Source organism: Ornithorhynchus anatinus, chromosome 1, assembly GCF_004115215.2.
Source record: "Ornithorhynchus anatinus isolate Pmale09 chromosome 1, mOrnAna1.pri.v4, whole genome shotgun sequence".
Classification (NCBI taxonomy): Eukaryota; Metazoa; Chordata; class Mammalia; order Monotremata; family Ornithorhynchidae; genus Ornithorhynchus; species Ornithorhynchus anatinus.
The window spans coordinates 35,074,818-35,101,341 of record NC_041728.1 but is presented as its reverse complement, the minus strand read 5'-3'; the positions used below and the strand labels follow the sequence as shown (position 1 = coordinate 35,101,341).

The window sequence follows — 26,524 nt, the reverse complement described above, 5'->3', positions numbered from 1 at the left end:
GAATGTAGAATGAGCAAATCCTGCCTGGCACTTGGTCCAACTTTATCTATGCAAATTTTGAAAATACAGCAAAATGTTTGCAAATCTAAACGTGGAAAACAATCTCTTAACTATCTAAAAAATGGGCTAGTTTTTTTTTAAATGATATTGTTAAGCTCTTACTAAGTGTCAGGCAAATACCAGTACCAAATATCATCATTGGTAACAAATACCACCAATACTATTAGTAGTATTAAAAAACAATTTTTTTTTAAATGACCTTAGTTAAGCACTTACTATGAGCCAGACATTGTCTAAGCTCTGGGGTAGATGATGCTGTTGTCAGTGGTGTTTAAGTGCTTACTATGTGCCGAGCACTGGTCTAAGCACTGGGGTAGATAATAATAATGATAATGTTGCTATTTGTTCAGCGCTTACTATGTGCAAAGCACTATTCTAAGTGCTGGGGTAGGTACAAGGTAATCAGGTTGTCTCACGTAGGGCTCACGGTCTTAATCCCCATTTTACAGATAAGGCAACTGAGGCACAGAGAAGTTAAGTGACTTGCCCAAGGTCACGCAGCTGACAAGTGGCAGAGCAGGGATTCGAACCCACGACCTCTGACTCCCTAGCCCTTGCTTACAAGGTCATGAAGTTGGACACAGTCCCTGTCCCACATGGGGCTCACAATCTTAATCCCCATTTTACAGAAGAGGTAACCGGGCCCAGTGAAGTGACTTGGCCAAGGTCACCCAGCAGGCAAGTGGGAGAGGAAGAATTAGATCCCGGGTCCTTCTGACTCCCAGGCCCGTGCTTGCTTTCTATAGATTTCTTATTTGAATTCAAGGAGGCATTCAGTGATGGTGTTTACGACACACGTATATACCCAGCAAAGATTTAACGGCTGGGGTAGATACAAGATAGTCAGACATAATCCCGGGCCCACAGGAGGACTCAGAGTTTAAGAGGGAGGAAGGGTAATAAGGATTTTTCAAGGTGAAGAGTTTGAAACTACCAGGACTCTTATGAAATAGAGCTGGGTCTAGTTGCGGGGGAAGGGAGAAAGGAACTGGATGTCATTTATGGAAATAAAAATATTAAGGGGAGGAGTACAAGGAATGAATGGAAAGTAAGCATCTTTAAAGAAAAGAAAGGCATTTGGGGAAATTGAGGAGCGGGAAAATGATGATTCAGACTTTGCCATCCCGAATTCCTCTCTCTAGCCATCAGCATGGATTGAAAGCTAATTCAATGCAACTTTCCGTCATTCACAAAAAACAAAGCTTATCAGATTCCTGTCTGCTCTCTTAACATTTGAAGATTAAAATCTCTTAGTTTCTGTTTTTCTTATTAAAGAAAAAAAAAGGTGCTTAGAAACCCTGAAGGGCTGAGAAGCAGCATGGCCTAGTGGCTAGAGCCCGGGCCTGGGAGACAGGAGGATCTGAGTTCTCATCCCGACTCCGCCCCTTGTTTGCTGTGTGACCTTGGGCAAGTCACTTCACTTCTCTGGGCTTCAGTTTCCTCATCTGCAAAATGAGGATCAAGACTGTGAGATCCATGTGGATCATACACTGTGTCCAACGTGATTAGCTTGTATTGACCCCAGCGCTTAGTAGAGTGCTTGGCATAGGGAGTTCTTAACAAATACCACAATTATTATCATTGCTTTTATTATCCTCATCCTCAGAATTCACGCACACATAGTCAACTGAACAGGTGACTATTTTTTTCCGATACCGTTCTCAGTAAATACTTTAATATTACTTGGATTGTGAGCTCCATGCAGTCAATGGCCCGGCTGATTATCTTCTATCTAACCCAGTGTTTACTGCAATGCTTGGCACCTAGTAGTAAATGCCTACCAAACATCATTATTACTAATGTCTGTCTTCCCTGTTAGAATGTGAGCTCTTTTTTTTTTTAAATGGCATCTGTTAAGTGTTTACTATGTGCCAAGAACTGTACTAAGCACTGGGGGAGATAGAAACCAATCAGGTAGGGCCCAGTGCGGATCTCACATGGGACTCAATCTTTATCCCCATTTTATAGATGAGGTAACTGAGGCCCAGAGAAGTCAGGTGACTTGCCCAAGGTCACACAGCAGCAGACAAGTAGCGGAGCCGGGATTAGAACCCCAGGTCCTTCTGACTCCCAGACCTCAGGTCCTTCTGACTCCCAGACCTGTGCTCTAGGCCACGTTTCTTAAGAACAGCAATCATGTCTTTTCCCAAGCACTGACTGCAGTCAACTAGATATTTCCTAATGGTTCCTTTGGTCTTAGGCACCGGGGGCAGTTCCAAAGTCGCTTTCTGATATTCCCCTTAGCCTTCTTTAGCACATGAAATATTAAGGTCGATACAAGTATTAAGGATTATGATACATTATAATCCCCAGCCTCTAATCGCATCCCAAAATTTTTGCTCTCATCCATACCATTACAAGCCTACAGAGATCACATGAAAGTTCGCTTGGTACAGCGCTTTGCACACAGTAAGCGCTCAATAAGTAGGATGGAATGTCTTATTAAGAAGCTTTGAATCTACAAACCAGAAATTGTGTATCTGATCAGATTTTAAAATCAGGCCTAGATTTTAGCAATTCAAAACAGTCTAAAAGGAAACATCTTTCACTTCACAATCTGAAGAGTTCTCATTAAGTCAAGTGCCTGACATAACTCATGTAATGACACATAATAATGATAGTATTTGTTAAGCACTTACGATGTACCAGGCACCATTCTAAGCGCTGGGGTGGATACAAGCGAATCGGGTTGGATGCGGTCCCTGTCCCACGTGGGGCTCACCTTCTCAACCCCCGTTTTACAGATGAGGTAACTGAGGCCCAGAGAAGTAAAGTGACTTGCCCAAGATCATACAGCAGACAAGTGGCAGAGCCGGCATTAGAAGCCATGACCTTTTGACTCCTAAACCCGTGCTCTACCCACTACGCCATTTTGCTTCTCACTGTCTGCCTTGTGACCTTGAGCAGGTCACTTCACTTCTCTGGGCTTCAGTTTCTTCATCTGTGAAATGGGGATTGAGACTGTGAGCCCCACATGGGACAGGGACCGTATCCAACTCCATGTGCTTGTATCCACCCCTGTGCTTAGTACAGTGCCTGACACACAGTAAGCGCTTAACAAATACCATCATCATTATTATTATTAGGCCACGCTGCTTCTCAGGTGTCACATGCCGCATGAGAACATTAGCCATTCTCGACATTTACTTTTTTTTTTTTTAAACCTCAGTTACATGCTCATGACTTTGCAATAGCGGGGATGTTCGAGAGGGTAATAACCATTGCGGTATCTTACGATGTGCTAAGCACTGTACTGGGGATAAACATGAGATAATGAGGTCGGACATGGTCCCCGTCCCACATGGAGCTCACGGTCTAAGGGGGAGGGAGAAGAGATATTGACAACACCCCAACCTTTCCGATTAGAAAACTTAGGCACAAAGAAGTGAAGGGACTTGCCCAAGGTCACGCAGAAGAATCAATCAGTGGTATTTATGGAGCACTTACTACGTGCAGAGCACTGTACTTAATAAACCTTACTTAAAAATCACCTCCTCCAAGAGGCGTTCCCAGACTGAGCTCCTCTTCCCCCTCTACTCCCTCTGCCATCCCCCCTTTACCTCTCCGCAGCTAAAGCCTCATTTTCCCCTTTTCCCTCTGCTCCTCCACCTCTCCCTTCCCATCCCCACAGCACTGTACTCGTCCGCTCAACTGTATATATTTTCATTACCCTATTTATTTTGTTAATGAATTGTACATCGCCTTGATTCTGTTTAGTTGCCATTGTTTTTACGAGATGTTCTTCCCCTTGACGCTGTTTAGTGCCATTGTTCTCGTCTGTCCGTCTCCCCCGATTAGACCGTAAGCCCGTCAAACGGCAGGGACTGTCTCTATCTGTTGCCGACTTGTTCATCCCAAGCGCTTAGTACAGTGCTCTGCACATAGTAAGCGCTCAATAAATACTATTGAATGAATGAATAATCAATGTGGTATTTGTTAAGTGCTTACTTTGGGCCAGGCACTCCACTAAGCGCTGGGGTGGCTAAAAGCAAATCGGGTTGGACACAGTTCCTGCACTTGGGAAGAGTACAACACAACGGAGTTAGCAGATGCATTCCTTGTTCACAAGGAGCTGACGGTCGAGAGGGAGATAAATTCCCCCAACTGGAAACTATTCTGAACATAAATTTAGCACACGAACATGAATGCAAAAGTTCCCAGAACTTCTTTGGTCTCTGTGTTTTATCATCATCATAGGCAGGTGAGACTTGTTTTGGAGTGGTTTTTTTCATCTTAGTCCTCCCCTCCCCCACGAAGCCCCCTTCCCCTGCCATTTTAAAAAGAACTTCTTGCTTTTTGAACAGAACAGAAGGATTTCTGAATACTAATGACCCCCTGGAAAGAGTTCTGGCACAAAGACTCAAAGCACCTGATGTTTTTCCAACTTTGCTTTTTGCTACATGAAAATTAATCCTTTAATATGAAATGAAGTCACAGATTAGTAGCTTGGCTATATTTTCATTTTATTGTTAAGAGAGAAAATGACCTATTTTAGCTGACAGATGAGAAAATAATACCATAAAAACAAGGTTCCTGAAGCACATCCTTTCATTATCACACAGACTTTGGGCGATTTGAATAAATCTTCTCATGGCATGCATATTCTTGGAAACTGTTAATACCCCCTTTTCACCAGCCCTCACCAGTGGCAAAATTTAAGCTAATACAAGTACAGCAAAATCACAGTAATTTGAACTACAGGGAAAATCCCTCCGAATTAGTGAAAGTTATGAATCATGAAACTTTTTTTTTTAAAGCAATGAGTAATGATTACCCTGGGCATGGGAATGCTAACCTTAGATTTAGTTTCCTGAACTCCTCCAAGGACCAGGCTTTTTTCCCGATCGTCTCTATACATATTAAGACACCTAAGGATTGAAGCTGCTTCTAGGAAGGGAATGGGTCTACTAACGCTAGCCCTGCACACTCCCAAGCACTTCGTACGGGGCTCTGCACACAGTAAGTACTCAATAAATACCACTGATTGATTAATTCATGTCCCTCATCCAATCCCGCCTAGATTACTGTAGCAGCCTCCTTGCTAACCCCCTAAGCTCTTGTCTCCCCACTCCAGTCCATATTCCTTTTTGCTACCTGGATCATTTGTCTACCAAAATGTTCTGGACACGTCACTCCACTCCTCAAAAAACTCCAGGGGTTGCCCATCAACCTTCATATCAAACAAAAGCTCCTCACCATTGGCTTTAAAGCAGTCCATCCCCTTGCCCCCTCCTACTTCACCTCGCTACTCTCCTACTACAACCCAGCTCGCACACTTTGCTCCTCTGGTGCTAACCTTATCACTGGGCCTCGATCTCACCTACCTCGCCCCAACCCCTCGCCCACCTCCTGCCTCTGTCTGGAACATCCTTCCTCCTCAAATCCCACAGACAGTTACGCTCCCCCCCACTGCAAAGCCTTATTGAAGGCACATCTCCAAGAGGTCTTCCCTAACCAAGCCCCCCCTTTCCTCTGCTCCCACTCCCTTCTGTGTCCCCCGACTTGCTCCCTTGGTTCTCCCCCTTCCCAGCCCCACAGCACTTAAGTACAAATACGCCATTTATTTAGCTATATTAACTGTCTGTCTCACCCTCTCTAGACTGTAAGCTCATTGCGGGCAGGTAACGTGTCTGTTTAATGTTGTACTGTACTCTCCCAAGCGCTTAGTACAGTGCTCCGCACACAGTAAGCGCTCAATAAATACAATCGAATGAATGAATATCCTCCACTTGTTTAAATCTTATTGTACCCCTTTACGTCGACTTGCAAATAATCTCACTCCGGACTCTAAACACCTTGTGCTTAGTTCAGATTGCATAATTGGTTGAAGGCAGTTTAACTGAATAGGAATACGAATATTAATCGTCATTTTATTTCTGAGATCAAAACCGGTCTTTCTTTGGAAGAATAGGGAGGGCAAAGGAAGAAAATTGGGATACCAAGTATTCATAAACTCTGGATTTTATTATCTCCCGCCTTGACTACTGGATCAGCCCTTTTTATGGGATTTAAGTGCTTATCATGTGCCAAGCACTATATAAAATAAATGGTGGTATTTGTTAAGCGCTTACTACGTGCAAAGCACTGTTCTAAGCGCTGGGGGATAAAAGGTGATCAGGTTGTCCCACGTGGGGCTCACGGTTTTAATCCCCATTTTACAGATGAGGTAACTGAGGCACGGAGAGGTGAAGTGACTTGCCCAAAGTCACACAGCTGGCAAGCGGCGGAGCTGGGATTCGAACCCATGACCTCTGACTCCCAAGCCCGGGCTCTTTCCACTGTGCCATGCTACTTCTCTATTAAGCACTGGGATAGATACAAGCTAACCAGATGGACACAGTCCTCCAAGGGCTTAGTACAGTGCTCTGCACATAGTAAGCGCTCAATAAATACTATTGAATGAATAAATAGTCCATGTCCTTAAATAGGGCTCACGGTCTTAATCGCCATTTAACTGATGAGGTAACGAGGCCCAGAGACGTGACTTGCCCATTGTCACACAGCAAGTGACAGAGCCGGAATTAGAACCCTGGTCCTCTGGGTCCCAAAGCCTTTGCTTTATCCACTAGGCCACACTGCTTCCCATCAGAGTCTTGACGGCTTTGAAAAATCCACGCCTTGATGAATGACTTACAGGTATTATTTCAGAGAAATGCGCATCAATCAATTGATGATATTTGGTATTCGATATTCACCTCTCCCTCAACCCCAAAGCACCTATATACTTATCTGTATGTTACATAATATATATTGGGAACTATTTATTCATTCATATCAATTTCTGTCTCCTCTTCTGACTGAAAGCTCGTCAAGAGCAGAAAACGTGTCTGCAAAGTGTGCTGTATGGTACTCTCCCAAGCACTTAGAACAATGTTCTGCGCATAGGAAGTGCTCAATAAAAACTACTGATTGGTTGATTGATGGATTGGTATTTAGTGAGTGCTTACTGTGTACAGGGCCGTGCAGGGTGGCCTAGTGGGTAGAGCCCGGGCCTGAGAGTCAGAAGGTCCATGGGTTCTAACTCCAGCTCCGCCACTTGTCTGCTGTGGGACCCGGGGCAAGTCACTTCACTCCTCTGGCTCTCAGTTCTCTCATCTGTAAAACAGGGATCAAGACTGCGAGTCCCATGCTGAGCAGGGACTGTGTCTGCCCCGATTGGCCTCTATCTGCCCCAGGGCTTAATACGGTAGCTGGGACATTGTAAGTGCTTAAATACCAAAATTATCACTGAGTACTTGGGAAAGTTGCTAGAAAAACCCAGGGAAAATGGGGAAGAGGCAGACCAGCAGCTAGACCATAACAATGATAACGGAAGAAGCGTTAGAAAGTTTGTGGATTATGGCAGAGGACAGGAGGTTCTGGAGAAACTATATCCAAGGAGTCGCTATGAATCGGAAATGACTTGACCGCGCTTGATAACAATAACAACTTGGGAAAGTACAAGACAGAGGAGTTGGTAGGCATGATCTCTATCCCCAGCGAGGTTACTGCCTAGAGCTCATTCACTGCTGACATCAGACTTTGGAGAGTCACTTCTTTGTTCCAACTACTGGAACTCTGCAGAAGAACCCTTGCAGGAAGATTTCTAGGCTTCTAGACTGTCAGCTCATTGTGGGCAGGGATGGCCTAGTGGCTCGAACCCGGGCCAGGAGTCAGAAGGCCATGGGTACTAATCTTGGCTCCGTGACATGTCTGCTGTATGACCTTGAGCCAGTCACTTCACTTCTCTGTCCCTCAGTTACCTCATCTGTCAAATGGGGATTAAATCCTGCTCCCTTCTACTTAGTCTGCGAGCCTCATGTGGGACAGGGAATGGGTCCAACATGATGGCTTTATATCTACCCCAGTGCTGAGTACGGTGCCTGGCACATAGTAAGCGCTTAAATACCATCATCATTATTATTATTTCTGTGGATTGTTCTATTGTACTCCCCCAAGCTCTTAGTTCAGAGCTGTGCACCTGGTAAGCACTCAATAAATACAACTGAATGAATGAGTGAATGAATCTCACTTTTAGAAGAGCTTATCACTGATCCATCGGGGTATCTAACTTACTTATATCATCTGCATGAGCTCGGGCTGAATCCGCCCTTTCCTCCCCATTCAAACTGCTATCACGTTAATCTAAGCATTTATCCCATCCCACCTTGACTACTGCCATCAGCCTCCTCGCTGACCTCCCCGCCTCCCGTCTCTCCCCAATCCAGTACACCGCTTCACCCCGCTGCCCGGATCATTTTTCTACAAAAGCTTTCAGTCCATGACTCCTCACTCCTCCAGAACCTCCACTGGTTGCCCATCCACCTCCACGTCCTACAGAAACTCCTCACCATCGGCTTTAACGCAGTCACTCGGCCTGCCTCCTCACTTCACCTTACTGATCTACTTCAGCCCAGCCCGCACATTCCACTCTAGCTCCAGCTTACTCTCTGCGCCTCGATCTTGTCTATCTCACCGCCGACCCCTTTTCCCACGTCCTTCCCCTAACCTGGAACTCCCAACCCCCTACCATAGACGCCAGACCCCCACTCTCTCCCCCTTCCAAGCCTTACTAAGGGTGCATCTCTTCCTAGAGGCCTTCCCCGATTCAGCCCTCTTTTCCCTCACCTCCCTCTGGCGTCATCTCTGCACATATATCTGACATCTCTGGATATTTGCTATTTGCCCCACCTCCAATCCCACAGCGCTTATGTAAATAGCTTTAAATCATGTCCTATAAACGACTTATTTATTCACATTGATATCTGTCTTCCCCTCTAGACTGCAAGCTCATTGTGGACAGGGAACGTTTCTGCTAATTCTGTTATAGTGTACTCTTCCAAGCATTTAATACAGTGCTCTGCGCATAGTAAACACTTAAATACCAATGACTGATTGATTTATAATCATTGACCCTGGTATAGAGTCAGGACTCAACATCCCCAAAGCATTCCTGCCACATGGTTTATGTTCAATGCCATCAAAGAATAAGTGCTCAGTACAGTGCTCTGCACACAGTAAATGCTGAATAAATACGATTTAATGAATGAACCATTTTTTTTTAATATTGAGACTTGAAGACATATTTCGTCATTCTCGGCTTGGGTGAGTCCCAGATTCACAGATATGATTGGTCATTTTAACGAGATTTACATGGGAGGCTCTGCTTTATCTAAGTAATTCCCTGTAGTTACTAAGTCCAAAGTCTTCCCTGTCTCAAACCTCATAAAATCCCATCTCTTCCAAGAGGCTTACCCTAAGTCCTCATTTCCTCCCTCCTGGCTGAGACTGTACGCTCTCGGCTGTTTCCCCCTCTAGGCCGTAAGCTTGTTGTAGGCAGGGAATGTGCCTGTTTATTGTTGTGTTGTCCTCTCCTAAGGCCTTAGAGTAGTGCTGTGCACACAGTAAGCACTCAATAAACACGATTGCATGAATAAATAAATACAGGTGATTGACTGATTACCCCTTAAACATTTAGATACTCACCCCGGCTCCCCAGGACTTATATCCATAGCCTTAAACTCTATTTCCCCCCTCCGTAATTTATTTCAAAGTCTATCTCCCCCTGTAAACTGTAAACTCACTGAGGACAGGGATCATGTCTACCAACTCTATTGTATTGTACTTTCCCAAGCGCTCAGTATATAGTACTCTGCAATCAATCACTCAATCCACCAATAGTATTTACCGAGCACTTACAATGTGCTGAGCATTGTATTAAGTAAGCCCTTCAGTGCATTAAGTGCTTGGGAGAGTACAATATTAATTCCGTCACATTTATTGAGCGCTTACTGGGTGCAAAGCACTGTACTAAGCACTTGATATAACAAGCATGTGATATAACAATAACAAGAAAAAGACATTCTCTGCCCATGATTAGCTTACAGTCTAGAGATGAATTTACAGTTTGGAGACTAGCTTATAGTCTAGAGACCACACACAATAAGTGCTCAATTAATACCACCGATGGATGCCAGCTCTTTGAGGGAAATGCCAATGAGCAGGGAAGAGGCCAAGAGTTTATACACCCTTGAGAGGAAATAATAACACTAATAATATGAAATTTGAAGGCCTACACTATTTACAGCTTGGAAAATGAGCACCTGAATGAGAAAGAATTGAAAGCAAACAAGACGTTAGAGTGCAGGAACGAAGAGGATCAATAGCCCTAGAGGAAAAAGATTAAATATCTGTCATTTTTATTTTTAATAATGATAATGGTGTTGGTTAAGCTCTTACTATGTGTCAAGCACTGTCCTAAATGCTGGGTAGATAAAAGCTAATCAGATTGGACACAGTCCCTGTCCCACAAGGGGTTTACAGTCTTAATCCCCATTTTACATATGAGGTTAACTGAAGCCCACAGAAGTGAAGCGGCTTGCCTATGGTCACCCAGCAGACGAGTGACAGAGTCAGGATTAGAACCCAGGTCCTTCTGATGCCCATGCCTGTGATCTATGCACTAGGCCACTCTGCTTCTCTAAATGTTCCCGAAATGACCTGCTTGAATACCCATACCCACCTCACACCAACAGGTAATTTCCTCAAAAATAATAATAATAATAATAATAATCGTGGAATTTAAGCGCTTACCCTGTGCCAGGCACTGAACTAAGCGAGGGGGTGCATGCAAGGAAATCGGGTTGGAACACAGTTCCTGTCCTACATGGGGCTCAGAGTCTTTATCCTATTTTACAGTTGAGGGAACTGAGACTCAGAGAAGTGGATTGACTTGCCCAAGGTCACGCTGCAGACAAGTGGCAGATTCAGGATTAGAACCCAGGTCCCACTGATTCCAAGGCCCATACTCCACACTGCTTCTCTTCTCCCCTACCCACCCCGATGCAGGAAAAAATGTCTCTTTACCCAGCCTGCTTACCCTCATCTCTGCTGCCAATATCCACAAGATGGTAGGGTCAGGCAAAAAACAGTTTCTTTTTTATACGGTGTTTGTTAAGCACTAGCTATGTGCCAGGCACTGAACTAAGCACTGGGGTAGATACAAGCTAATCACGTTGGACACCGTCCCTGTCCCATATGGAGCTCAGAGTCTTATTCCCCATTTTACAGAGGAGGTAACTGAGGCCCAGTGAAGTGACTTGACCAAGGCCACACAACAGACGTGCGTGACATCCTCCATTCGAAGAGGCAGGATATATGACAGCAAGATCATCAAACTCTAACTGTGGCTTAGTGGATAGATCACCAGGCTGGGAATCGGAAGGAGCTGGGTTCTAATCCTGGCTCCGTCTCATATCTGCGGTATATCCCTGAGCAAGTCACTTCACTCCTCTGGGCCTCAGTTACCTCCTCTGTAAAATGGGGGTGAAGACCATTAGCCCCATGTGGGCCAGGGCTCGTGTCCAACCTGATTACCTTGTATCTACCCCAGCGCTTAGAACAGTGCTTGGCACATAGCACGTACCATAATTATTATTATTATTACAATACAATAGAGATGGTTGATATAATCCCTGTTGCTAAACAGCTCACCTGCAGAAAAGGGAATGAGATAGGTGGCTCTCCATTTCTTCAAGCGCCATGTGGACCTGGGACCTGATCTGATTATCAGTGAGTCCGGCAGTCAAGTGCATTTACTGAGCGCTTACCATGGGCAGAGCACCAGACTGAGAGCTTGGGAGAGTCCAACAGAACAATATAACCGACCCGTTCCCGCCCACGACGAGCTTAGAGACCAGAGTGGGAGACAGACGTTCATATGAATAAATAAAATTATGGATACAGACATCAGTACTGTGGGGCTAGGAAAAGGGGATGAAGAAATGGAGCAGGTCAGGGTGACGCAGAAGGGAGTGGGAGAAGAGGAGAGGAGGGCTCAGGCAGGGAAGGCCTCCTGGAGGAGGTATGCCTCCAAAAAGTCTTTGTGGGAGGTGGGGAGGGGGCAGAGTTTTGCCAGTCCATGATTCTGACAAAGCACTTTATGTCTACAAAATCCATCGGCCATAATGAGTAGCAACCAGACACACACAAAATGATTTCATCGGTGAATATGGAAAAATGTAGTGTTATTCTATTTTGCTTGCAAGTACTAAAAAGAAGCAGCATGACCTAGTGGATAGAGCCTGGGTCTGGGAGTCAGAAGGTCACGGGCTCTCATCCCGCCTCCGCCACTCGTCCGCTGTGTGACTTTAGGCAAGTCACTTCACTTCTCTGGGCCTCAGGGATCTCATCTGGAAAATGGGGAGCGAGACTGTGAGCCCCAGGTGGGACAGGGAATGGGTCCAACCTGATTTGCTTGTATCCACCCTAGCGCTTAGAGTAGTGCCTGGTACATAATAAGCGCTTAACAAATACCACAATCATCATCATTATTTGAAATGGATTGAGGAGAGGGAAGTTAAATAGCTGGTCTCCCCAGAGCATACAGAATTTGAATTAAGGCTATATTTACATAGTCCAGAAACTGTTGCTGCTTGTTACCAAGAGCAACGACAACCGCAGATATCAAACTATTTTTCTAAGCATGATTTGAATATGTTGAAACTGAATGGAAAAAAAAACCAAGAGGGGGTGGAAAAGGGGGCAATTTCTGAATTCTGAAGAGAACAGCAATGGAAAGCTCCTGAGAAGGCTAAGAGAAACATCTCAAACATCAGCCAACAATACTGACTTTCGGGAATTTCTCTTATGTAGCAGATCATTAAGGAGAGTTTCAACCACACCGTTCTCTTTGGTGCTATCGTCTCAGAAGAAGAAAAAGAAGAATTGTGGTATTTGTTAAGCGCTTACTACGTACCAGGTACTTCCAAGCAAATCAGGCTGGACACCGTCCCTGTCCCCCATAGGGCTCACAGTCTCAATCCCAATTTTACAGATGAGGGAACTGAGGCTCAGAGAAGTGAAGTGAATTATCCAAGGTCACGCAGCTCGTAGTGGGCAGAGAATGTGTCTGTTTATTGTTGTATTGTACTCTCCCAAGCCCTTAGTACACTGCTCTGCACACAGTAAGCGCTCAATAGGACTGAATGAAGTGATGGAGCCGGAATTAGAACCCAAGACTTTTGGACCCCCAGGCCCATGTTCTATCCACTAGGTCATGCTGCCTCTCTTTCCCCTTGGGCTCCTTTCATTAGCAGCCTTTCCCGGAGATGCCAGATTCTACTTCTCCATAGGAGTGCTCAGAATATACCGTGCCTAAGTCAGCATTCGCATCCTAGGGTAGCTATTTTCCTACATGAAGAAAGCAGTACATTTTTAGCAGTACTGTTTCCTTGATAATGAATTCTTTAATCATGGACTGGAAAAGACAACTGTCAGAACGATGGCCAAAAGAAAGTACGTCCTCCCTACAAGCTTGAAAGCTCCAAGAATATGAGAAGGAACGTGGCCTAGTGGATAATGGGAATCAGAAGGTTCCAATCCCGGCTCCTCCGTTCGTCTGCTGTGTGACCTGGGAAAAGTCACTTCTCCGTTCCTCAGTTACCGCTTCTCTAAAATGGGGATTAATGTGGTACAGGGACTGTGTCCAACCTGATGACCTTATATCGACCTTATTGCTTAGTATAGTGCTTGGCACATATTTAGTGCTTAGAAAGTGCCATAATTATTATCAATTTCTTTCCCCTTAAAACTACTGGTGTCTGAACAAGGTTTGTTCAGATTCACGTGAAGAGCAGAGATTAGAATAGCGATACTGTATTTTCATTGACAATGTGGGCAAGAGATTCTCTCAAAGAGAAGTAGCATGGCCTAATGGAAAGAATACAGACCTGGGAGGCAAAAGACCTGACTCCAAACTCCGATTCTGCCAATTTATTGCTGTGTGACGTTGGGCAAGTCGCTTAACTTCTCTGGGCCTCAGTTTCATCAGCGGTAAAATGTGGATCCAGTACTTTTTCTCCCTCCTATTCCAGACCGTGAACCCCAAGTGGAACGGGGACTGTGTCCGCTCTAATTGACTTATACCTACCCCCAGCGCTTAGAACAGTGTTTGACACCTAGTAAGCGCTTAACGAGTGCCATAAGTTAAAACAAAAAACAATAAGTTCACTCATGGATGCAAACTCAACATCAGCTTCAATTGTGAACTGAAGAACCACAACAGAATAAAAAGAATTCAGTGATTAGTAAGGTGTCCTGAACATAGTGTGGGCTTAAAAATCCATCAGCTCTGCGGGGGCTGCAGATTTCATTCCCTCACAGAGCTTAATACATACTCCATTTGACCCTTCTGTCTCACTTCTTCTCCCTTTCCTAGTTTTCCTTCCCTCAGCTTCGAACGAGCTCAATTCTCTCCCTTCCTAAAGAAATCATTTCTCAACCCCACTGCACCTGTTTAAAGAACCCTGATCTAATTCTCTAGACTGGAAGCTCCATATATGGCAGGGGATATGTCTGCTAATTCTGTGGTAATGGACTCTCGCAAGCGTTTACTACATTGCCCTGCACATAGTAAGCTCTCAGTAAATATGATTGAGCTGTCCCCATTCCTTCTAGGAGTTAAAATCACCCACTTGCCCCCAATTCTTTCCGTGAATTCGATTCTGACTTCTAGGAAACTTAGACTTTACCCTCTACGCTCTGCCACTGAGATCACGTAAATTTAGAGCTCCAGAAAGCTCTTTTGGGTTAAATCTAAGCAGCTGAACTCTAGCCTAACTGTTTTTTTCCATGGTATCTGTTAAGCACGTACTATGTGCCGGGCTCAGTACTAAGTGCCGGGGTAGTTACAGGTTGGACACAGTCCGTGTCACACATGGGGCTCAGAGTCTTAATCCCCATTTTTTACAAATGAGGTAAAGGAGGGCCAGAGTAGTTAAGTGACTTGCCCAAGGTCTCACAGCAGACAAGCGACAGAGCCAGGATAAGAACCCAGGCTCCGCTCTAACCACTAGGGCACACCACTTCTCTTAATCCTCCTTGATCAATTGGACATTACTCAATCAATCCATATGATGTACTAGGTGCCTGCTTTGTGTAGAGCACTGTACTAAGTAGTTGGGAGAGTATAACTGAGTTAGTAGACAAGATGGGGAATTTACAGACAAGTGGGGAAGGCGAGCACTGAAATAGTTAACAGATGAGCAGCATGGCCTAGTGGATAGAGCATGGACCTGGGAGTCAAAGGGCCTGGTTTCTAATCCCAACACCACTTATCTGCAGTGTGACCTTGGGTAAGTCACTTCACTTCTCTGTGCCTCAGTTGCCTCACCTGTAAAACGGGGGAGTAAGACTGGGAGCCCCACATGGGACAGGATCTGTGTTCCACCTGATTAGCTAGCATTCACTTTATCGTATTTATCGAGCGCTTACTGTGTGCAGAGCACTTTCCTAAGCGCTTGGGAGAGTACATTATAACAATCAGCAGACACATTTCCTTAGCGGCACAGTGTAAGCGCTTAACAGATACCGCCATTATTATTATTACTATTATTATTATGAGAGGAACGAGTGGATATGCTGATGAATGCGTGCTTAAATGCACAAGTGTTACGGGAGGATGTGAGTTCACAAAATGTAGAGTATGTAAAGAGGGGCTGAAGTGGTAGTTGAGGAAATGAGTGTGAGCTGGGGAGCGGTGGGCAAAGGAGTGTAAATACGCAGGAAGGAGAAAGCTGAGTCTCTTAGAGTCAGTAATCAGGAGCAGAGGAAGGGACTCCTCCAAGAGGCCTTACCTAGTCAGTCAGACAATCATATTTAATAATAATAATGTTGGTATTTGTTAAGCGCTTACTATGTGCAGAGCACTGTTCTAAGCGCTGGGGTAGATACAGGGTCATCAGGTTGTCCCACGTGAGGCTCACAGTTAATCCCCATTTGCCAGATGAGGTAACTGAGCCACAGACAAGTTAAGTGACTTGCCCACAGTCACACAGCTGACAAGTGGCAGAGCCGGGAGTCGAACCAGAGCACTGTACTAAACACGAGGGAGAGGACAATAGAACAAAACTGGTAGACACACTCCCTGATCACAACAAACTTAGTCATTCGTTCAACGGTATCTATTGAGCACTTACTATGTGCAGAGCACTGTACTAAGCGCTTGGAATGTACAATTTGGCAACAGACAGAGACAATCTCTGACCAGTGATGGGCTCACGGTCTACGGGGGAGAAGGGCATTAATATAAATGAATAAATGACAGATACGGACACAAGTGCTGTGGGGTTGGTAGGGGGGATGAATAAAGGGAGCAAGTCGGGACGACATAGAAGGGAGTGGGAGAAAAGGTTAAAGAGGGCTTAGTCAGGGAAGGCTCCTTGGAGGAGAGGCCCCAAATTTCAGCATGGCGTAGTGGATAGAGCCTGGGCCTGGGAGTTGGAAAATCACGGGTTCTACTCCTGCCTCCGCCACATGTCTGCTGTGTGTCCTCGGGCAAGTCGCTTCACTGCTCTGTGCCGCAGTTACCTCATCTGGAAAATGGGGCTTGAAGCTGTGAGCCCCACGCGGGACAGACACTGTGTCCAACTTGATTTGCTTGTATAATAATAATAATAGTAATGATGGTACTTGTTGAGGGCTTACTATGTGCCAAGCACCATTCTAAACACTTCCACCCCAGCGCCTAACACAGTGCTTGGCACACAGTAAGCACTTAAATACCATTATTATTTTTAGTAGTAGCAATTCATCTCTCGTTTTTCCACCCCCTACCCTTCGACTACTCTTCCTTCCGGGTCTCAAGGATCTGACAGCACCAATTTAAGCATCTTTATACCCTGCTACTTCCTCCTATGCAAATGTCAGTCTCCGGCTCCAGATGGTCCATTCCATGAGCGCGGGGACCGTGTCCACGGGAAAGAGAGGCACGGAGCACGTGAGAGAAACGCCGTAGAGGTTCAGGGGTCCCCAGAGGACCTCCCGCTAATCCAAGAGAATCCCGGGGGACAGAGAAGGTGGGATGGATGGGCACCAAACCCCGCCGTCATCCCCCACGTGAACCTTGAGCCAACTGCCTTGCCCAGGGTGGGAGTTTAGAGGCGTCCAATAAATGCCATAAATCAACAACGTGAAGCTAACTCTACTGATAAGGATTATAACTCCGCCAAATTGACAGGGAAACTGAAACCCTGGGCCTCCATCTCGCCCATCCCGCCACCGACCCCTGGCCCACATCCTACCTCTGGCCTGGAACGCCCTCCTTTGCCTAATCCAACCGTCGATTACTCTCCCCAGCTTCAGAGCCTTCCTGAAGGCCCATCTTCTCCAAGGGGTCTTCCCAGACTAAGCCCCACTTTTCCTCACCTCCCACTCCCTTGTGCGTCACCCTGACCCCCTCCCTTTGCTCTTCCCCCCTCTCCCCACTCCAGAGCACTTATGTATATATGTCATTTTATTTATTTATATTGATTTCTGTTCATTTGTACTGATGTCTGTCTCCCCCCTCTAGACTGTGAGCTCGTTGTAGGCAGGCACTGTCTCTATTTTTGTACTGTACTCTCCCAACCGCTTACCTCAGTGCTCTGCATAAAGTAAGTGCTTAATAAATACGATTGAACGAATGACAAATAATGCAGAATTCTCAGATTTTGCAGGATTCCCCGCAGGCGTCCAATTTCCCTCTAGACTGAAAGCTCATTGTGGGCAGGAAATGTGTCTGTTCACTGTTATACTGTCTTTTCCCCAGCACTAAGTACAGAGCTCTGCACTCAGTAAGCACTCAATAAATGATTGAATGAATTTATCATTATTATTATTAATAATAATAGTAATACTGGCATTTGTTAACTGCTTATTATGTGTTAAGCACTGCACTAAGCGATGGGGTGGATACAAGCAAAACAGGTTGGACACAGTCCCTTTCCCAAACGGGGCTCATGGTCCTAATCCCCATTTTATAGATGAGGTAACTGAGGCCCAGAGAAGTGAAGTGACTTGTCCAAGGTCACGCAGCAGGCACGTGGCAGACCCGGGACTAGAACCCAGGTCCTTCTAACTTCCAGGCCCGTGCTCTAGCCACTAGGCCGTGCAGCTTCTACTCCGACTTAAATGTCACCTCAAGTTTGTTCATAGGATAGGAATATTGCTCCACGTAGGCAGGGAATGCGTCTGTTTACTATTATATCGTAGTCTCCCAAGAGCTTGGTACAGAGCTTTGCACACAGTAAGGGCTCAATAAATATGACTGACTGACTGACTGACTGAATGAATGAATGAATGAGTACTTTTCCCTTAGTTCAGAATAAAGTGCTTTTCATTATCAATGAATGGAAAACAACCAAAAAAAGGACCAGCTTTCCGAAAAAAGAGTTATACCTATCTTGTTCAGAAAATTAAAGGCTTTGATAGTGCTCAGAGCTATCCTAGAATACCCTGATTGACAAAATTTAACAAGGATGAGGCACTTTTAAAAGACTTCGGAGGAAAGAAAAAATGCTTAAAGAGACTGAAAAAGACCATCTAAGAGGCAGATTACAAGGGGTTAGGGATTATTTACCCTCGAAAAGAAACTGCTGAAGGCCCGTTCTCCAACTCTGCTTTAGAAAGGCAAAATGGTTTTAAAATTGCAACAAGAGGGATTCGGATCAAAGATGAGAAAACAATTAAGGGTGGTGAGCCTGCAGAGCCAGGTTAGAAAATGACATTAAAATGATATGTGAAATCTCAATGTGGCAGGAGGTCATTAAATTCAGAAAAAAACAACCCTAAACCGCTTGGCAAAATAAGTATTTACTAGCCAAATATCACTTGCAAATATACGATAGGGTTCTCCTTTTCCACCCAAGGATTTGTGAGGGCCCATTTGGATTAGACAGAGTGTGCTAAGGGGTCTTGGGAGGGTGAAATGTAGATAATTTACCTAGTTGGTGTCAACAGTATTCAGAGTTCTGCTGGGAAAGCCAGAAAGCTTAACAGGGCTAGGCAAGGGTGTGTCTTATATTGTGATTCCCCTTCCCTTTCTTGCAGGGCTGGTGAATAATTCAACACATACTTTTCATTCTCCCTCTCTCTCTCCGGGGACAGTTTTGTCTCCCGGTGGTATTATCCGATGCATTTAAAGCGATTTGTAAACTCGATCTGTAGCCTTATCAATTTGATGCCGCTTTGCTTTCAGGTCAGACAGCGCGACAGAGTTCACGGATCCCTTCGGTTTTTAAAACCGAGGTTTCACTTCTATTCGTCCGGTTAGCCCAGCTCCCGGAAGTCGCTCCCACGAGACCCGACAGGTGTTTCAAAGAATCAATCCCAGATGAGAATTTGGGACAAAATGGCAAAACCCACCTTTTCTCCGGATGCGGGTGTTGACTGTGGTTCCTGTCTCTCGGGTCGGACGCGGAATGGTCAGTAGAAGCCTGCGGGTGAGAGAAAGTGCTATTTGAGACTCTTGTCCTTGAGAATGTTTGACGAATTACATCCAGTGGCAAAGGCGGAGTTTGAAAAACTCTTTCTTGAGGAAGTATGGGTCGCCTTTCTCCTCGCCGACTCATTAGATTGATCGCTCTATGGGATCGGTTAAGCGCTTACTTTGTGCAGAGCACTGTACTATGAGCTCAGCCAATGGTAAAATGATCTCTGAAAGCAATGGGCACAAGCGTGGCATAGAGTAAGTACTTAATTTTTTTTTTTACGGCATATTTTAAACAGGGTTTAAGCTTATGGTATTTGTTAAATAGGGCAAACCCTGTTAAACTTTCCATTTTCCCCAAGCACCGTCCTAAGACGCTGGGGTGGATACGAGATAATTACATCCCACGTGCAGCTCACTTTCTAAGCAGAATAGTCTACTGAAAAGAGCCTGGGCCTGCGAGTCGGGGGACTTGGCTTCTAAACCCATCTCTACCATGGGCTCTGCTGCGTGACCCTGAACAGACCACATAACCTCCCCATGCCTCAGTCTCCTCAACCGTAAAATGGGAATTAAATCCTACTCCCTCCTACTTAGACAGTGAGACGCACGTAGACAGGGACTGCGTCCAACCCGATTACCTTGCATCTACCCCAGCACTTAGAACAGTGCTCGACACAGTCAGAGCTTAACAAACGTCATTAAAGACTAAAAAAGTAAGAGAGAGCACAGGTATTGACTCCTCGTTCTGCAGATGAGGCAACTTGAGGCCCGGAAGTGAAGTGAGTTGTCCAAGGTGACCCAGCACACGTGTGCAGGAGCAGAGATGAGAACCCAGGTCCTCTGACTCCTAGGCCGGGGTTCCAGCCACTAGGCCCCGCTGCTTCCCTCACGAATCAGAAAAATCGGCAACTTCAGGCAGCGAGTCACCTGACTAAAGCCAGCCGGGCAGCTTCAACACTGGCGCCTCACGGCTGCAGTACCTGGCCACTGTTTGGGCCGGTAACAGAGACGTTCACGGTGGTTCACGTGTTAGACCAAGACGTCATGGAGACTATTTTCCCGGAAGACCCCGGATTTTGCCCTCTCCTGGAGGGTCTCTCCGGAGGGACAAGTCATTTGCTCCAAAAACTTCTGCCTTCCCTTCCCAGTTCAGTGACACTCAATCAGTCAATGGTATTTACTGAGCACTTTCTGTATGCACAGCACCGATCTAAATGCTTGGGAGAGGACAGTTCAACAGCGTTGGTAGATGTGTGCCAGAGGAGTTAGTCGGACAGAAGGCTGAGGCGTGGGGAGATGATGAAATATTAATTTTTTTAATGGCATTTGTTAAGTGCTTAATCGGGGCCAGGCACTGTTCTAAGCTCTGGGGTGGATCCAAGCTAATCAGGTTGGACACGGTCCCTGCCCCACGTGGGGCAAACGATCTTCATCCCCATTTTACAGATAAGGGAACTGAGTCCCAGAGAGGTCAAGTGACTTGTCCAAGGTCACATAACAGATAAGTGGCAGAACAGAACCTCCTGACGTTCAGACCTCCGCTCTAACCATTAGGCCACGCTACTTCTCTAATAATGTTGGTATTTGTTAAGCTCTTACTATGTGCCGAGCACTGTTCTAAGCGCTGGGGTAGACATAGGGGAATCAGGTTGTCCCACGTGGGGCTCACAGTATTAATCCCCATTTTACAGATGAGGGAACTGAGGCACAGAGAAGGTAAGTGACTTGCCCACAGTCACACAGCTGACAAGTGGCAGAGCTGGGATTCGAACTCATGAGCCCTGACTCCAAAGCCCATGCTCTTTCCACTGAGCCACGCTGCTTCTCTATGGGGAAAGGAGAGAGGCTAGGCAATATTTATACACACTGCTTCCTATAGCAGAATTTTAAGGACTTAGTATATCAATCTCCAAACAAAAGACACTCAACAGATACTAGTGATTGCTTGGCTGCTCATTTAACATTTCCTTACAATGCACACTCCATTGGCAAGGTGACCTAATGGAAAGAGCACGAGGTTGGGAGTCAGACAACGTACGTGGGTTCTAATCCCAGCTCTGCTACTTGTCTGCTGTGTGACCTTGGGCCGGTCACTTCACTTCTCTGTGCCACGGATAGCTCATCTGCAAAACGGGGATTAAGAATGTGAGCCCGAGGTGGGACAGGGGCTGTGTCCAACCTGATTACCTTGTTATCTACCCCAGCGCTTAGAACAGCACTTGGCACATAGTAAGCACTTAACAAGTACCACAATTATGATTATCATTAACATATCCTTTCAGTTAATATTCCTGTGACCTCTGGGCATTTGTGATTTGCCCACAGCACTTCTATTATCTATTGTCTATTCTATTAATTATCTATTACAAATTATTTATTTCTGGCTGTCTCTCCTTCTAGACTGTAAGCTCCCTGTGGGCAGGGAATGTGTCTATCAACTCTGTTGTATTGGACTCTCCCAAGCACTTAGTACAGTGCTCTGCACATAGTAAGCGCTCAATAAATACTATTGAATGAATGAATGAATGAATACTCTGCACACAGTATGCACACGATACGATTGATTGATAGAACAAAGTGCAATCCGAATGAATTTTCAACCAAGTTTCTCTTGACTGCCTTAACTACACTTGTCTTAGGCTGTCGAGTCGTGTCCGACCCATAGCGACACCATGGACACATCTCTCCCAGAACGCCCCACGTTCATCCCCAATCATTCTGGTAGTGGATCCATAGAGTTTTCTTGGTCCAAATCCGGAAGCGGTTTACCATCGCCTCTTTCCGCACAGTAAACCTGAGTCTCGGCCCTTGACTCTCTCCCATGCCGCCGCTGCCCAGCACAGGAGAGTTTTGACTTGTAGCAGATGGCCTTCCACTCGCTAGCCACTGCCCAAGCTGGAAATGGAATGTGTAGGCCTCTGCTTGACTCTCCCTCCCGTAGTCGAGGCTGGTAGAGTCCTGGAAACTCTCCGGGTGCGACCCTAAGAGGTGTAACTACACTTAAGTGCTTTAAAATGTATTATCCAAATATTGCTCAGAACATCTTTAGGAAGTAATCAGTAGGTGGCATGACCCATAAAGTCTTACCTGAAGTCTTGTAGGTTCCAAACCCTACCCAAGAAACTCTGCCCATACAGCCAAAGCTGTTCATCGCAAACACAAAATTTACCACTGTCAGTTACCTGTTACCCATGGAGTACACTATTGCATCAATCAATGGTATTAAGTGAGTATTTACAGTGTGAAGAATACCGTGCTAAGCGCTTGGGAGAGTACACTACAACAGGTGTACACTTTCCCTGCCCAAAAGGAGGTTACAGTCTAGAGGGGGAGAGGGACATTGATATAAATTAATAAATTATGGATAGGTACAATAAGTGCTGTGGGGCTGAGGGAGGAGTAAACAAAAGGTAAAATCTAGGTGCAAGGACAACACGGAAGGAATACGGTAGGTACATATTAATTAGGTCAGACCCAGTGCCTGTCCCACATGGGGCTCACAGTTCAAGTGGAAAGGAGAACAGGCATTTATTCCCCATTTTACAGCTCAGAAAACTGAGGCACAGAGGTAACGTATCCACTGATTCTGCTATCCTGTACTCTTCCAAGCGCATAGTCCAGTGCTCCGCAGAGTAAGCACTCAATAAATACCCTTGATTAATTGAAAGTTAAGTGACTTGCCCAAGGTCACCCAGAAAGCAATTTACACACAGACAGATAAAGAAGTAGGAAACCAAAAAGCAGCCTCCTTACAATTACATTCATTATTTGCTTTTGAGTACCAATAATTACGCATGTATGCCAAAGCAAAAATCCCTTTTCTCTGGCACTGAATGCATACGGCGCCTTAGAGGTAAGTATGTTGAATTCTCAGTAAAGAGCAAGCCACATATGCAAGTTCACCCACACAGGAGAAACAGTGAAAATAGTTGACATTCCCAGAACTGAAAACCCCGATGTGGGAGTACATAGAATGGAAACATCTCATCATGATTTCTTTCAAAAATTCTCACCAATATTCTTCAGACGAAAAAAGTTACCTGGAGAAGTTAAAGAGGGCCGCCTTCCATACTAAACAGGGACATATTCATCATATTTTAAAACTTGGTTCGAGAAGATATTTAAATGAAAAATGGCAAATGCAATATGTCAGCGTCTTGGATGTTTAATTCATCAGAGGAACACATCTGCAAACCTCACCACCAAGCTTCGTGAATTCAAGGACTTAGTACAGTATTCTGCACACTGTAAGCTCTCACTGATAGACTGACTGAGACTGACTGCTCTCTTTCTCGTGGGCAGAGAATGTGTCTACTGACTCTGTCGTGTTGTACTCTCCCAAACGCTCAGTACAGTGCTCTGCACATGGTAAGCGCTCAATAAATACCATTGACTGATTCCTCCAAGACTTTTTAAATGATAATTGTTAAGCACTTACTATGTATTAAGTACTGCACTAAGCACTGGGGTAGATACAAGTCAATCAGGCTGGACACCGTCCCTGTCTCTTATGGGGTTCACAGTCTTAATACCCATTTTACAGATGCAGTAACTGAGGAGCAGGGAAGGGAAGTGATTGGCCCAAGGTCACCCAGCAAAAAGGTGGTAGAAGCAGGATTAGATCCCAGGTCCTTCTGCCTCCCAGGCCTGTAATAATAATAATAATGTTGGTATTTGTTAAGCGCTTACTATGTGCAGAGTACTGTTCTAAGCACTGGGGTAGACACAGGGGAATCAGGTTGTCCCACGTGGGGCTCCCAGTCTTAATTCCCATTTTACAGACGAGGTAACTGAGGCGCAGAGAAGTTAAATGACTTGCCCACAGTCACAGAGCTGACAAGGGGCAGAGCCGAGATTCGAACCCATGATCTCTGACTCCAAAGCCCGTGCTCTTTTGACTGAGGCTTCTCGGAGACTTCCAGATAGGGAATTTTTGCCTATTTACCTATTCCTGTTTGGAATAGGAATTTCCCAAGCAACTGGGGGGTGAAAGTGATAAGTTGAGGGTTAGTTTCTCTCGGCCCTGATTAGGCTTGGGGGTGGTGAGAATACAACGCACAGAGATGAGACTAATCTCAAGGAGGAACGACAGATTGCTTTTATTTCGCTCTTTCCCCAACACCACCCACGAAAGGAGGGATTGTTGAATCTCTAGCCTGTGAAAGAGAGGGATTGTGTTTGCTAGTTCTGTTGTATTGTACTTTCCCAAGCACTTAGTGATCTGCACACACAGTAAGCCCTCAATAAATACCACTGCTATGCATCTTACCCAAAAAAGCATTAGGTTTTTGTTGGGGGGGGGGGGGGCAAGTTATGATATCTGTTAAGTGCATATTGTATGTTAAACACTGTTCTAAACATTGGTGTAGGTACATGTTAATTAGGTCAGACACAGTCCCCGTCCCACAGTAGGCTCACAGTCTAAGTAAGAGGGAGAAACAGTATTTAATCCCCATTTTGCATTCGACGAAACCGAGGCACAGAGAACAGGGAACGTGTCTATCACCTCTGTTGAACTGTACTCTCCCAAGTGCTTAGCGCAGTGCTCTGCACATTCCTTTTTGATTTGTTGTCTTATGCAGTCGAGTCGTCTCTGACCCTTAGCGAGGCCATGGACACATCTCTCCCAGAACGTCCCGCTCTCCATCTGCAATCGTTCCGGTGGTGGATCAGTAGAGTTTTCTTGGTCAAAAAGAGGAAGCAGTTTACCATCGCCTCCTTCCGTGCAATAAACCGAGTCTCCGCCCTCGACCCTCTCCCATGCCGCTGCTGCCCAGTGAGCACTTAATAAATACCATCGATTGATTTTTTTAAATTATATTTAAATACTTACTCTATGTCCATCCCTTTCCCTCGTGGGACTCACAGCCTCAATCCCCACTTTTCAAATGAGGTAACTGTGGCCCAGAGAAGTGAAGTGACTCGCCCAAGGTCACACAGCAGCAGACAAGCAGTAGAGGTGGGAAGAGAACCCCAGGCCTCTGAATCCTGGGCCCGACCTCTTTCCACTCGGCCACACGGCTTCTCAAGCTCATCTGGCACCAACGGAACAGGTAGGAAAGCAGAAAAATGCAGGGGTGGGAAGAAGATAGATGGGAAGGGGACCAACTGAGTCAGGGGGTGGTATATTGAGAGGAAAAAGGGCGAGGAAATGAGAGAACAGGAGGTGAGGGGAAAATTGGGGGGGATAAGGGGGAAAGGCAGAGCCGCAACTCCTGAAGAGGGCGGGCTGGAGGGTTGCAAGAGGGCATTTGATTAAGCACTTCCACCCACTCCCCTAATAATAATTACTCATAATTTTGGTACTTGTTAAGCCCTTACCACGTGCCAGACACTGTTCTGAGCGCTGGGGCACATACAAGATAATCAGGTTGGACGCAAGCCCTGTCCCACATGGGACTCGCTATCTTAATCCCCATTTAACAGATGAGATAACTGAGGGGCGGTGAAGTGACTTGCCCAAGGTCACACCACAGACCAGCTCTGCTGCTGGTCTTGATCAATTGCTACAACAACCCGACTTTCAAGTCTTTCCACGAGATGGAAAATTTGAAGATCTTTAATAAGAACCGTTTCTTCCGAAGGCAATAACATCATCGTGTCCTGAGTGTAAATCTTATGAGCAACTATATTTCCAACCACAGCGGGTGGAGGAAAACGAAAAGTGAAAAGAGGCACAGTTAATGGTTTACAACGGTTCCTTTGTTGATGGAAAAAGAAAAAAAATTGGGGAATTCTGACCGGAGAAGTTTAATACGGTGCCTCTGGGACACTCTTAGGACATTCACAAATAATGCTTCAACAGAGAAGGGGGATGACGCTAAAGAAATCTTGGCTCCAAAATAATTAAGGGAGATTCAGAGTCACAGAAATCACTAGGGGAGATTTGGAATGGGGAGAAGTAAAGACATGCTTAGAGATGACAGCATGGTATAATGGATAGACCCTGGGCGTCGGAAGGTCATGGGTTCTAATTCTGGCTCCGCTACTTGTCTGCTGTGTGACCTTGGGCAAATCACTTCACTTCTCTGTGCCTCAGTGACCTCATCTGTAAAATGGGGATTGAGACTGTGAGCCCTTTGTGGGACAGGGACCATATCCAACCTGATCGGCTTGTAACCACCCAAGCGCTTAGTACAGCACCTGGCACATAGTAAGCACTTAACAAATACCATGATTAGGAGAGGAAGTTTTAGGTGTCAAAGGATTATCCCAAGCTTCAACCTCTTAAGGCCT

General features: G+C 45.5%; 1 protein-coding gene and 1 non-coding gene across 2 annotated transcripts in view; both read right to left on the bottom strand.

Moving 5' to 3' along the window:
* Positions 1-26,524, bottom strand: part of SIPA1L1 (signal induced proliferation associated 1 like 1) — a 363,817-nt gene that overhangs the window by 229,407 nt on the left and 107,886 nt on the right. The window contains exon 4 of the mRNA XM_029058544.1: positions 19,222-19,292. The gene's annotated coding sequence lies outside the window, so the exon portion shown is untranslated. The remainder of the gene's footprint in view (positions 1-19,221; positions 19,293-26,524) is intronic.
* Positions 22,142-22,279, bottom strand: LOC114816989. Its single transcript, XR_003764816.1, has one exon. It is a non-coding gene; the product is annotated as a small nucleolar RNA SNORA7 (small nucleolar RNA).